The 15319-nt window shown below is 43.3% G+C and overlaps 1 protein-coding gene across 1 annotated transcript in view; it reads right to left on the minus strand.

Moving 5' to 3' along the window:
- The window catches only part of eya1 (EYA transcriptional coactivator and phosphatase 1), a 59310-nt gene extending 48976 nt beyond the window's left edge, over positions 1-10334 (minus strand). Inside the window, exon 1 of the mRNA XM_084702716.1 lies at positions 10216-10334. The gene's annotated coding sequence lies outside the window, so the exon portion shown is untranslated. The remainder of the gene's footprint in view (positions 1-10215) is intronic.
- Positions 10335-15319: the final 4985 nt, after the last annotated feature.

Raw genomic sequence — 15319 nt, forward strand, 5'->3', positions numbered from 1 at the left:
AGGCACCACTGCAATCTGGGATTCCAGAATAAGATGGAGAGAGTCTCCACCAACACCACTAAATCTAAATCAGTTGCACCCTAAAATACCAATATGTTTGGTAATAAATTTTCAGCGCCCCTCTAATGGCCCTCAGACACGAGCATGCGAAGTGGAGCGGAGTGGAGCGCCCATAGGAACATTTGTCATAACTGCCCCAACTGTCTGGGGCTGGCCCCTGACTCTCACGGGCCGGGAGTCCAGAAATGTGGCACACCCTGTCTCCTTCCACAGCTGCCTCCCCAGTTGGGCCCGGGTCAGCAGAGCACCAGGGGACCGGCCGCTGGTCGGCTGGCCCCTGGGGAGGGGAACCAGTACTGGGGGCTGATGCTTGGTCAGCGGGCCCCTGGGGAGGGGAACCAGCACTGGGGGCTGATGCTTGGTCAGCGGGCCCCTGGGGAGGGGAACCAGTACTGGGGGCTGATGCTTGGTCAGCGGGCCCCTGGGGAGGGGAACCAGTACTGGGGGCTGATGCTTGGTCAGCGGGCCCCTGGGGAGGGGAACCAGCACTGGGGGCTGATGCTTGGTCAGCGGGCCCCTGGGGAGGGGAACCAGCACTGGGGGCTGATGCTTGGTCAGCGGGCCCCTGGGGAGGGGAACCAGTACTGGGGGCTGATGCTTGGTCAGCGGGCCCCTGGGGAGGGGAACCAGTACTGGGGGCTGATGCTTGGTCAGCGGGCCCCTGGGGAGGGGAACCAGAACTGGGGGCTGATGCTTGGTCAGCGGGCCCCCGGGGAGGGGAACCAGTACTGGGGGCTGATGCTTGGTCAGCGGGCCCCTGGGGAGGGGAACCAGAACTGGGGGCTGATGCTTTCCACACCACCAACTCCCCACGGTGGGTGTGCAAACTGCAGAGGTTGCAGACACGACTGCCGAAACCCTCCCCCTACCTCAACCTCTCAACCCCCTCCCCCCCCCCCCCACCACCCCCCGCCTGCGCCCCTTTTCTCCTACCCCCCTCCTCGCAGACAACCCCCCCCCCCACCTCACTTCCCCCTCCTGTACACCCCAGTCCGGCCCCTGTGACATTTGTGAAGCCAGGAGTCCACATAACAAAAACACATTAGGCAAATGTCTAGGGTCAAACGTCTGTTTAAATTGGCCAGAGGAAAGCCACCATGACTGGGCCAGTACTTTTTCTGTGAGGCCCAATTCTGTTTGGTGACTACCAACAGTTGCACTAAAAGAAGTGCTGGGTGCCAATTGCTTGATAGAGTTTTAACACAAAAAATGGCAGGTCAGTTTGCATTGTGTGAATAAGAGAAAGGGTTAATTAATATATCATATGTGCCGGCTATTTTAGTTTACTCAAATATGTTGGTATGCGTAAGTAGGCTGAATGAATTCAATATCAATACCTCTAAATGTATTTGAGCCCCAAACTTCTTCTCAGAGGCATACAGTAAGTGCCAACTCCGGCACTGTTTAGCATATTGAATGTGTTTTGCCATCGGACACCGGTTTTCAGGTCATTTTTAACTCCTGGATAGACACTTAACAGCTGGTCTTCTCTGTCTCCCTGATTCCTTACGCATGTGCACTTGAAAAAGAGACACTTGGATTATCTGGACAGGGAATGCCATTCATTTTATTGGACCGGGTGAAGTTGCTGAGCATTGCAACTTCTCACAGCCTGGAGGAGAGTGTGAACTATTAGCAGCTCACAGAACCAGTAGGAGCCTCCGATCGTGCTGCCGTCACAGAGAGTGACTGGAGGCACGACAAGTAATTCAAAAATAACTTAGGGGTTCATCACAGTTTAAGATTATGCATGAAGAGTGCTGATGTGTATGCTAGCTAATAGCATCCCTTCTATATGTACCTCCCTGAGAGACTTTGGGACCTGGGAGAGTTGTTGTTAGGGTTAGGGAGGCAGACATTTATTTTCTTTACGTGGACTCTATTGATATACATTGGACAGGAAGCTGTGTTAAAGTTTCAAATATTTATACGTTTTAAAAGTCAAAACTGGAAATTGTTATACGATGTAGAAGTACGAACAAAAGCCAAGACTTGTAAATGTATAGTCAAGAGGGAAACTCCGATTAGCCAAAAGTGCAGCTAGACTCCACATACACACACACACACACACAGTATGTTTTGGAGATGTCTATGAAGTGGCAGAGAAGGAAACAATATGCCAACACTCCATGTTTGTTTCCTCCTAATGTGTTTTGCACAGCGATGGCCTCTCTCAAAAGGTGATTTCCTTTATGAGGAAATGGAATTTGCAAAGCAGGCTCCGAGGCCGACCCTAACCCTTTGTACTTGTGTGAAAACATGCTTCATCTAATCTAGACTGAAGTGCCTCAAAGTGATTCATATCCGCTGAAAAACTAGGGCTCATTGTGTCATGTTGTATTTTCCTGTGAAAATACCACATCTGGTCACATTCGCATTTCACTAACTTGTTGTTTTTTGACATGCAGGATCCTTGAACACAGTCTGGCTTCAAGAAACATGCTCAGGCATGTTGAACAGTGCTGCAACAATCTTGTGTCTAATAGGAACACAATGTTATAACTGTAACTACAGTGGGGACCATATTTTTCAGCCGAGTGATATCAATTAACATTCTGTAAGCAGGATGTTTAAGACAGATCACGTGGAAAGAGCAGGATCTTTCACGACAACCTCAAAAACAGAGCACTAATCGCCAAAACTGACAAAAAAAAAAGGAAAAAGCCTATGTAGGTATAAAGTGCATGGGCATGTCAGAGCTTCTTATGTTAAAATGTGCTCTTGGGCCTAGAATGATTGATTGTTCGTTACAGTAGGTAAATGAATCTACTGTACAGTCTAAACAGATTTCCATTGATATTTCCCCTCTTTAAAACCTGAACCTTGTTCCCCCTTTCCATTTCTGGCCTCTTTCTGATCTTAACAAAGCACTTGACGGTTCTCTCTGTACATGCATTCACACTAAGAGTAATTATGAAGCACAAGATAACTTTAAGCCATCAAAATATCAAATATCCGCTTCTAATGGCTTTACATGGACCACCAAAATAGTCAAATAGGATAGTGCACGCCAACATACAGTATTGGCTTTTCTAAGGAAGTTCAATCAACAGGATGTGTAATGTTAATACGGTATACCTTCAGAGGAAAAGAAAGAAGTCGAGGATGAGAGAGACTCACTAGTTTGATCTACTGAGAGGGTAATATAACTATTGCCAAAAGCCTCGGAGGAAGTTTCTAGAGGTTTGTAAATGACACCGACAATAATCACGACACCTTTTTCAACCCTGTGAATCAGATCAATTATCACGTAGACACAGACAGGAACTCTGATTGACCTTTAGATGAAGACATCCACGGTGCCAAAAGACGAGCTGAACTGTAAGGAGCCTCCGATGACAAACGTATGACGCAACGTCCCCAGGAGCCCGGCTGCACTGCGCTGCTGCACACACAAACCCGACCACCACAAAGACATTCAGGTCATCCAGGGGCAAGGCTTCCCACTCCAAAATAAACATTACGTTTTGTTTTCAAGGATCCGCTTCAGAGTGGGGAAAAAACCGACAGTGGGAAAATGGGAAGACAGTGTCAAGCCAAATGCTTCCTCTTGACCTTTTGACTCGAAGGTGGATTCGCCAGGTGTTGGAGTTTTCAAAACAACACCCCCATATTCAATCATCCTATTTCCGTCCTTACAGGAGTCATCCTTTTTATATTTGAGTTTTGTCAACTTTCCTTTAAATGAATTAGCAACTGTGTTTAAATTGTAATGATATCTGTGCCTGATATTATGAGTCTGTAGACCTATAAATAGATTAGCAGCCTGCCATGGTAACAAACAACCGCCCAACCATGGATCAGTTTCAGGACTAGCAACTTTTTATAGGTCATACAAACTTCTAGTTGCCTAGGAAACAATGAGGTAAAATAGCCTTTTGGACACATGGAACAGGTATATCTGCTCAAGTCAATTAGAAGGCTAATTTAGTTAAATGGGACTAATCAGGGAGATGACTGAGGTAATTGAGGGGCGTGCTCATTGAATGGGCAGGGATTGTTCCGCATCCATGGCTGCGCCTGGATTGAGGGAGTCTGAGTATCAGACAATGGGATTAAATATCCATTTGTTTCCTATAAGCTTGATAGGGCACCACTGGATATTTGTGATGCTTAAACAATCTTGCAGCACACCAAAACCATAAATACTGCATTCACTGAAACAATTTGGATTGAACCAATACTGCTGCTAATCAATTCTCTAAAATGGTACCATGTATCCTTCCGAGCTGAAGAAGTATTATACACACAAACTACAAGAAGAGGACACAACTTTTGGACTTATCCATGTCCTGTGTAGACCATGCATTGGCAGCTGTGAGGCCCAACCCAGTCCAGCCTAGCCCCATTCATTGCATGATGACTATGCAATTTACAAAATTACAAGCTAGCTGAAACCCTGCCCCAAAGAAGCCCCAGCCTCAGCCTGAATTATTAATCAGCTATTGATGAGGGCCTAGAGAACGCTCTGGGCTTGCCGTCCCAATGACATTCCTTGTCTCCTGCCCTGGGCCACCACAGACGAGTACAGACTATATCTCTATACATGTCAGTAGGTGATAAAGAGAGATAAAGAAGGAGAGTGATGTGCGCTTTTTTCCCCTCATAAGGGATGAATTTTCAATGAGGTTTTAACTTACAGCACGGATCTGTAGTGCTACCTGTCATGCCTTAGAAGCCTCCACGCAAACACGCACACTTCCATGCCAGCTAATTACAGTTTCACACTGTGTGACACTCAACAATCTTTCCCTGTTCTGCTGGCCGGCAACCAAACTGTGATCAAATGTCCACACATGGGTATTCATCATGCTGCCTGATGGAAGTAGAAGTGAAGGAATGACACAAATTATGATTTTTCCTCTTCTGTCTTCATAGACATTACGATGAAACCATCAAGCATTGACGACTCATGAGAGCTAGTATATCAGGTGACAAATAAATATGTCAACCTAATACAGCCTTTAATATAGCAAAAAATCTCATCTTTAATAATATGAAAAATATATGTAAACAAAGTACAATCATATTGTGTATTGTTCAAATATACATAATTCTCTATTTGTGAGGCACAGATGTTCATAAGTAAATCTGTTATTTAATGCAGATTATCAAATGTCAATCTACTGATTTCATACCACTTTTGACTGACCTCAGGCCATTGGTCAGCCATATCTTCCTCTCAATCAGCATAGGCAGCTGCAGAGCACTTAATAAATTGCACCTTTTACAAAGGGAAAAGGTGATGAATTGAAAAATGTTTATCCCGCCCATGCATAATTGATGCAGCCGGCCTCTTGCTCAAATCGGTTACTAATGAATAATTAAAATTAATCTCATTATGGGAGTTTTCATTATAGGATAATTTAATTAAATGAGCCCAAAGACCTGTAAGGGCTGGGAGCCACAGGGGCCCCTTGGCCTCCTCTAATGGGCCCAGAACAGCAGAGTGCACTGCTAATGCGCAGGAGGCCATACATTATTTAATGGATCCCTCTAAGAAAGGACAGATCAATGATAACTTGTCATGTCATCAATGCGTTGAAAGCATTCCAGAGCCCATAACAGAATAGATCCAAATTCATGAAATAAAAATAAAGAAAACCAGAGCAATGTCACCAAGTGTCATTTAAGGATATACATAGCCGTGAGTCCTCAGAGACTTGGAGAAAGCATTTTTTTTTTTTTACGTATTGAAAAAATGCAGTCGGTTGGAAGATGTCTGTCAGAATATTTCACATAGCAGGAGAGACAGAGGACACTGCAGGAGATGGCTGCTTTTAGGTCAAATGTGCCCCTGTGAAAATGAAGTGAAGGGTACGGAGGGTATATCTGATACGAAACAATAAATGATATCACCGTCTGAACGGTGCCATTAGAGGCCTGCCGCCTTCCTCAATGTGGGGGGGGGGATCTTGTCTTCAGGGGCACTTAAGCGCTCTAATTATGCCACCAAACAGAGACGCACAGAGAGACGCCTCAAACTACTTTTGCAGCACGAGCGTATCAAGTTCTCGGTTATTCGTCCAACCACCTAAATAAATAGCAACTCAAAGTTTTAAGACAAATCGCACTGCAAAATGGACCCTGTGTGTGTGTGGGCGACTGCACGTGTAAGTGTGTGTGTGTGTGTCTGTGTGTACATGATGTTTGGGGCTATCAGAACAAGCAGGTGTGAGAGAGGCTGTGGTTATAACTAGCTATCTGTAGTAACTAAGTAGTGTTGTAGCTGTGTACTGCTTCAGACAGAGTATGTTTAGCCCTGCCCTAGTTCCTAGTTGTTAGGCAGATTGCACACACATGTAATCAGTTGATGAGTTCTGTCATCAGGTTGTGGCAATAACATTCCAGTTCACATGAGTGATGGCCGTAATGGGTAAGAACTCTACACGTCCAATGCAATACTTGAAGATCAATGTGCCGTTTAAATCACTCACTTAAACTGGTAGCTTTGCCAAATTTGAAATAGCCATTTGGCATACATACAAAGCAGTTGTGGGTGTGCAGGTTCACAGAACATTAAAATCCAACATTTATCTTTTTTTTTTAATTCACAATTTTGATAGTACACATCAAAAACATCTTGTCAGAAAACGCTGAAAGCAATGAAAGATATGTTATGTCAGGATAAGGCTGAATTTCGAAGAGGAAATCTTTAACATAAACAATACCATTTTGTGAAAACAACTGAGTAATTAGTTTAGCTCTATAACAAGCTGGGGAAGGCACACAATGAAAGCAAGCATTCTGGCTTTAAAATGAATAAAAATTGATTGCGTCCCAATAAAAAACGAATTGGCAGAGTGTTAACTGAATTCCACATAAACGTCTCTTGCAGTCCCTGGTTGCTTTATTGTGTGCTAATGCAATAGAGAACACTTAGCAATAAATGCCTCTCTCTGATGAGCTCACAAAGGCTTTCCAAGAGGGCCTGATGAAATTGTAAAAATTAGATTTCAGCTAGCTGCTAATGACTCCTAAAACAAAGGAAAATCTCAAAATAGAATTAGCCTGCCCTCCTCTTCTCTAAATACATCATATGTAAATTACTGTCATTTGGAAAAATATGCCTGCCTGGAAGGTAGAGGCTTCATTAGATATCTCAATGGGTTTGGGACTTCAAATCTAAACTCCGCCAGGACAATTAAAAAGTTTAAGCATTGAGAGACCACATAGGTATTATTCACAGCAACCAATCGAAAGTGTGATATTGAGATACTGTGATCCACCTTGAATCTGTTTCCGTGTGCTGTTTCTATTTCAGTAAAGTGAGTTGAGTACACACAAATGGTGAAATGACATATAAATTGTGAATTCATTTGTCGCATTTTTTACAGTTCAAGTTCCAATCAAACATTCAGTTTTAGAGGGTCCAATGGCATTGTGCATTTTAGACTTCTGTGAAAGTTCAAAAGGAGTTTTGCACCAAAGTACTTAAACTTTACCTTGTTTAATTCACTGAGACATAACAACTACTCCAAGCTGGAAAATACATCAAAACTTCATCAGCCTAGCCTACCAAAGTGTTTACACAATTTCTGCCTCCAATTATTTGCCTAACAGGAGAAGAAAAGTCTCCACTTAACCACTCAATAGCCATTCAAAATGCCCTCTGCTATTTGTATAGGGCAAGCCAAACAGACATATATGACAACTTCACAGCAATTACACAGCAATTAAACAGGATAAGTCATGTTTGCAGTGCTGGCCCACTGTTTCCTAACACAAACAGTGGGGCTGCTAGTTGCCTAGCTGCAGGACATAGCTCTTGTGTGTTCCCACTGAGCAGGTAATTCACTTATGTGGGTATTGTTCTCGGATCATCCCTGTTTAACCACACGGATTTGCTGTTAGATTTGCCGAGCTTTGGGCAACCCCCCACCCCCCCTCAACATAGGCAGAGGCTTTGCAGAGCAGCCGCTCCCCACACACCACCACCACCACCTCCACCTCCACCTCCACCACCACCACCACCACCACCACCACCACCACCACCACCTCCACCTCCACCTCCACCACCTCCACCTCCACCACCACCACCACCAGCACCTCCACTTCCACTTCCACCACCACCTCCACTTCCACCACCACCACCACCACCACCTCCACCACCTCCACCACCTCCACCACCACCACCACCTTCACCACTACCACCTCCACCACCACCACCACCACCTCCACCACTTCCACCACCACCACCATCTCCAGCACCACCACCACCACCTCCACCACCACCTCCACCACCACCTCCACCACCACCTCCACCACCACCTCCACCCCCAGAGTGAAAGAGCCAATGGGACACTTATATGAACAAGGCAGAGAAGCAGTCAGTTAAATTAACACAATATGGAGATCAGGCTGACAAATGATCTTCTGAACACGCACCACTAAAACGCGGTAATAAAAACAGTTGTCTGTAACCACTGACAGTAACCGTGTGTTTGTCTTTGCAGCTAATGAGACTCAGAGTAGCAGCCTCCGTCCGCCCGACTCCTGAAGGGTTCAACAGGAGCACCTGACTGGGAGCCAACACCAGACTGGCAGCTGCTGGGTATTTCCACACTATCCAACAACAACTCTTTAATGTGCTCAAGGAAAGCAGCGCTCTCCAACGGTTTAGGCCTTATTGATACTCTGATCCACATAGTAGGTAACAGAGAGCACAGCCACTGGCTCAGGTAATGTTACGGCCAGCAGTGAAACTGTAACACACTAACGAGTCATGCCATTGTGTTGTAAATACCTTACTGTTAAGAAATAATATCCAACAAATTCAGACATTTTAGCTAGCCAACAACCTGAGGTTGAAAATGTAATGCTTTATGCGAATTATTGTAAATTCACACTGCACGTGTATTAATTTCTGTATTGCAACATACAGTAGACATATACAGTGTAAACCTTTTTGATAGTTATTAATGGCTATGAACTAATTAGGCCTAATGTTCTTGAAGGAGAGAAGCAACAGATTATCGTAATTGAAAGTCCATACTGTGACAAAAATAACTGATCGCAAACGGGCTAGACCCACTGGTGCCTTTTGCTGTCTGTTGGCGAGAACTAAATATATTTTCTGCATTCTGAATGGCATTCCATTCTGAAGCATACGTGCCAGTAGTTAACAGTGTATGAGAATAAATAGCTTTCTCAGCCAAGCCTTGAGACATGTCACAGATGGGTGTGTGTGTGTGTGTGTGTGTGTGTGTGTGTGTCTGAGTGCACGTATGTGTGTGTCTAAGTGTGCATATGCTGAGTGGAAGCATACATACTGTGTGGACATACTGTACATAAAGAAATAACACCTGATATCAAGAACCTGATATAGCCTTTGCTTTTTATCAGCTTGAATTAAAAACAACTCGGATGACCAAACGTTCATAGTTATTGACAGGGCGCTAACCTTTCTGGCAGGCCAACGAGACCTAATTTCTCAGGATCACCGTGTTGAGCCAAAATTATGTCACTCTGACCACCTGTTCCCTCAAAAAACGTCACTAGCCTTAAGTAGTTCCGGCAGCCATCCAAAAAGTGAACTCCTGAACCGGGGTGTTTACTTCCTCATCTGTGCCGAAGCAGAAGGAGTGACTGTGTAGCAAAAGCCTGGCTAATTCGGTGAGGATAGGCTAAAGCTTTAAATTAGAGCTGTGTTGCGCCTGCCACTCAGACGGAAGAGTGTACTGTACCGTTGCCTGTGGCTGATGCTCCTGCCCAAGCCATGCACAGCAGGAAGACCGGCTAAACAACTTCAGTAGCAAAGCAAACCTCAAGTAACGTTTTGCTTGTCCTACTCAGAGTTCACACATTCATCTATATGAAAATAACCAGAGAAACATTTCCCAATCTGTTTTATAAATCCCTCTGTTGTTTCCTTAGCTCTGGAAACAGCAGCTGGGAATACTTAGTGAGTCGTCAGTTATTTAGCTATTTGCGCTAAAAAGGTTTTACAAAATGAAAGAATAGCAGATGCGATAATTGCCTTGCAGTGGCTTCCTTATTTAAGACATCAAAATAGAAAAGACAATCACCTCGAAGGCATCACTTTCTAATTCCTTGTCTATTACTACTGACAGCAGGGTACACAAATAATAGCTGAGCTCAACATATCTAATCCTTTGTCTGTCAGTGGGAAGAACAAAATGGTCCTCTACTTACAGTGTCTGTCTTCAGAACGAAGTTGTATTGCAGGTGCTCAGCAAATATATATTTCCTTTGGACTGGGGTCTAAAATAACTACGCATGCACTTGAGGACCACACACACCGCTATCTGTTCCGCCTGCCAAATGTGTGGTTCAGCTTATATCATTGCGCTTTATAGAAGGCAGTTTTTTTCTCTACGGTTGGCAAGCTTGAATGTGGCAAGAAAATGGATGCAAAGTTTAGTCCACATTTCTTAACTCATGAAATTGAGACTGCTGTTTAGTGTGCTAGTTTTGCTTAAATAATAACTGTGTGTATGTACTCCTCAGTCTTTGCCTTATACGGAGTGCTTGCGTCCAATAAGAACACAAACATTGTTTCCTCCAAACGTGATGAAACTTCTATCTGCAACTCTGCAGGTACGAATGACATTTTACTCCATTGAACATGCCCCTGTTTAATGTAGTGGAATTAAGAGAGGAAACAAGGCCAGCAGTTCTCCATTCGTCTGAAACGGGCTGTAGGGGCCTTGATGAAATCACCTCACGCACGGCCCGGAGTGCTGACAGTGGGGATCAGGTTGTTCTGAGTTATTCCAGGGGTCCCGGCACACTATGGCCCACTGTGTGACCCAGACTAGAGGCTGATAAGCTGTGGACATGGAGCCCTCCTCCCCCACCATGTACAGCTCTACCTGCAGTCATGTTTCAATCTGCGGGACTGGGGGTGATCCAGACGGGCATGCAGGCAGGAGAGGGCAGTGTTCCTTAACTGACCTGCTCCGTACTGAATGATGCTAATGAAACTAAATGGATTTGATTGGAAGGGAGAATGAAAGAGGCATAGCTAAAGTAATAAGATTTTATTAAAGGGTAACCACCATTATGCTAATTGCATAATTATATTAACAGGAGTAAACAAGATTGTGGGGTACACAGTATTGAATTTTCTGTGTTCTGTACATTAGAAGCAGGTGTGAAAAGTGAATTTACTACGAGGCTACTGCTTTGAGTACTGCTACCATGCAAAAAAAAAGTAGAACGCTGAACCAGGATTGCTTTGTTTCCTCCTAAATGTGTTAAGGTGTCTATCATGTGCGAAACAGGCTATTTTTTATTCAGCAGTGCCTTTTTGACTCTGATGACATAATGCTGGAGTGAGTTAATACTGGGGGGAATTTCTGCACTCGCACTTTTATACACCTATTTAAGAACAGCAGCCTTTCACACCGAGTTCAGCAGGAAGAGCCAGTAAAACGAAACAGGCGAGACCTACAGTATTTCATAATTAATAGGTAGCAGTGAGAGTGAGAGAGGGTCTGTGCTGACGTAAAAAGGTCAACAGCATATAAAAGTGATCATTCATTCTACAGGCAATGATGAAAAAAAAAAAAAACAAGCAGCCTATTTAATTTCTTGCCAAAATCATAACACATATGAAATATGTCCCCAGCATTTTTTTTTTGCATTGCCTTGCTTTGAGGGCCTAGTATGGAAGTCATTCGGTGCTGCTGTTCTCACTGGATACAGGCTCATTTGTTACCGAGGTGGTCCCAACCTCATTCCTGGGCGCCACCTGCAAGCTGTACTGTAAATTACTTGGCGGGCCTAATTGCCCATGTCCGCTGTATTACTATAAACCTCCAGCACTGTGCTAACTCTATTGTCAGGTACTTAATCAGGGCCAACAGATGTATTTCCCTATGCTAGCTCAAGGGAGTGACTAAGGTAAAGTAATTAGATTTTTTTTTTTTTCTACTGTAGTATAGTACATATTAAGAAGCCTAGTGATGCAATTATGTAATATATCATTATAGCAATGATCTCCTGCCATATACTGCATGGTGGAGCTCAGCTTGTTTGGGGAATTACCTTACCTGGGGGGTAGAGTGTCATTATGCCAATCAGGCACAGTCACACTTGACCAGTCACAGACTCAAAGTAGTGCAGGGAAATTCTTCAGTCTCCTACCTCACATGTGCAGTACTGGCTGGCTGCAACAGGCACTGGTAGATCTCAGGTCTGTAGGACAAAACCACAATGAGGTGAAATTAGCAGAAGTAGCTACTAGCGAAAGAGAGTTCATCGTGTAGTTTAATAGAGAAAAAGAGAAGGCGGGGGTGAGAAAAGAAAAGATATGGGAGGCGAAGACATGAAGATGAGAAAGTGGAACGGGAGTATTTCGGTGAAGAAGAGAAAGAAAAATGATAACAGGGTAATTCATCGATGCACTCTAGGAGTAAAGCGGGAGCAGAGTGAAAAAGGAGTGATCTAGCAGAGAGGATGTGGTCTGTGTAGAGATGTCAGGAGCATAATGGCTAGCTGAGTCATAGGTTATAAAAAGCTGTCATTAGGGATTCCTGCCCTCAGCAGCTCATCACTGAGGACCAGTGAATTATTTATTACTCTGGAAACCTAAGTGCTCTGTTACTCAAGACTGCCTGGTTTTGTGGAACAACCAAAAAAATCTTTCTTTCTTCCTCCTCGGGCTTGTTTAAAAATGTGGCGTCTTAATTATTATGATTAAAAAGTGAAGATAAAGAATGCTTTTAGGGATACACAAACAGACATTCATTTTATTAATGCGTCTAATTAAGTTGTGGATGTTAGGCATTGGGTAATTGGCAGTGGTAATGCCATTAATACACTTGTCCTTTACTAATGACGACCTTTGAGTACTCTAGTGATTCAGAGTGTTAGTGTTAGTAGTTATTTATTTTGCCCCAGATCCAAATGATCATCTCATTAGAACCATGGGCATTAATAAAGGCCTATTTGAGTGCATGGCGTTGCCTATACTTCAGTGCAATAATAAGGTTTCAGTCATACAGTAACACCAGTTTTTGTATGAGGCAAACCCAACCTATACATTGTAGAGTCTATTATAAACACTATTAAATAAAATGCATACTGCATCATTGAGACATGAAGTACCTATTTCTCAACATCAGTTTAATGTTCTTCGTTTCTGATGCCTGAGTCAGTGTAAATCAGAGAAGGCATTTTTCCTGCTTTTGTTTTTGTTCCTGGTGTATGAAAACGGTTAAAAATCCCAAGGGTCAGTGAAAATGATCCTTCTACTCCAGTCGCCTGCTCTAAGTCAGCCAAAACATTCCAGACTTCAAAAGGAGGCTTTGCCTACCAAGGCCATTTCAGTGTCCCAGTCTCCCTGGCACAGGAGATCTTGGTTATTTGGATAAATTAATTTCTGGAGTCTGCCTACTTTGCAAAAGCAACCCCCCGCTTGGAAATGCACAAGGTTGGAGAAAAGAAAACACCAGCCATCTTTAAGAGTAAGGGGCGCGTTACATGAAATTGTGCAGTGGGTGTTTGCCTGCTGCTTAGCTGTGTTTACGATGCAATTATGATATCATGGAGGGTTTCAGAGAGACACATAATTGTATTTGTGGAATCAACATCTGGAATTGTTAGGCTTAAGGGTTTCAAGTGCAGGTGAACAGGAAACTGGTATGAGCCACTCTGGTACCTCAGAAAGGGTTAAAATAACGATTTAAAATACTGTAATATATTCTAATTGTGTGTGACGTAGAAGCACACACACACATACACACACATTTTACTCTTAGCCAGCATGCCAAAAGGCACAATCATACAGATTCCTCTCCAGACAGACTGAATTGTGTTGCAGAACCACAGAAAACACACCCAGGAGAAGGGATCACTGAGAGACAGTGAGGGGGGAAATGGTTACAGTGTGAAAAGTATGCAAACAGATGAAGACAATCCAGAATTAATGGTCCAAGACATTTTCACAGTACTTGAAGAGCTGTCCAAGGACACTATAGGGGAGACGGCCTGGCCCCTAGTAATTGGAGGGGCATGAAACTTCAAAAGTAAGGAGAATCCACAGGGAAACTTTTTTCTGAAGTTAAGTCTGAGCAAAAAGCCTCCAGCACATAGGTCTACGGTAGAGCCTAGGAGAATTTAAAAAAAAGAAAGTTAAATCATTCTACTCAGTGCTACTTTGGCATTTACTCTACAGAAGACAAGAAGTGTTATTTTTTATTTCCTGCATTCTGACTTTTGCATTTTGGGATTCCTGGATTTGATTAAATATGTTCTGAAACACGTGATTTCAAACTATTATTATTAACTTTCCTATTTCACTGGGCCGTACTTTTCACAATGCCAATTCAAGCATGTTCACAAAAATTAGATTTCACATGACATGAGCTTAAGAAATGTGAACTTCATAAAATAAATGATTTACACACTAATGAATGTGTGTAGTAGTTAAAATGCCATTTGTCATGTTCACCACTTGTGGCATTCTCACATGTGTTTCACTGCTCCCATGGAGCAAGTGATACTTTGAATGGACAAAGCAAAGAGGGCAGCTACTCTGTATATGCAGCTAGCCACTGCAGGAGGCTACTACATTAGGAGTCACTCTTCAGATAATCGTCCTTACACCCAGAGAGCACAAGCGGACAATCTTATATCCTCATATGTGTAAAGGCAAAAGTGAGAGAGGGAGAAAGCTGCTGCTTTAAAAAAAAAAGATAAACAAGCAAAAGTGAGATTATTAGAGTTGTGTTATAGAGGAAGGGAAAGGCCACTTTTAGTCCAGTAGTTTGCTATACTGGTTATAGAGCTAAAAATCTGCTCTTGCTGAATTGATTTTGAAAGCCACATTATTCCTTTGACATAACTTACACTCCTGTCTTGACAATGTGGCTCAACAATATATCATTAAAATTTGTTCTGGTTTGAAGAAAATGAAGTAAACTCTATGACACTGGAATAGGGAAAGCAGAGTGGGAACTCAATCTTTCCAAGGTCCTATGGTCTGGGGGCATAACAGCATACATGATCCAGCCAATCCAACACAGTCTGGCCGGGGAGAAAACATTCATTTTTGCCCTGTTATCCATCAATGTCAAGTGTGGTCCATAGCAAAAAGGAAATAATTGTGTACAAAAATGAGGCTTGGCTGAGATAGAGATTCGTCAGATTTGTTGAGTTAAGGGAATTTTTCATTTATTTTTATTTTGTACATGACTCAATGAAACTACATATACTGTTAATCTAGAGTACATTAATGATCTACCAGTACACCACATTTTGTTTAGTGAGCTGAAACGTGTAGCGGGTATGA

Source organism: Hypomesus nipponensis, chromosome 8 (genome assembly GCF_054491055.1).
Source record: "Hypomesus nipponensis isolate SF chromosome 8, ASM5449105v1, whole genome shotgun sequence".
Classification (NCBI taxonomy): Eukaryota; Metazoa; Chordata; class Actinopteri; order Osmeriformes; family Osmeridae; genus Hypomesus; species Hypomesus nipponensis.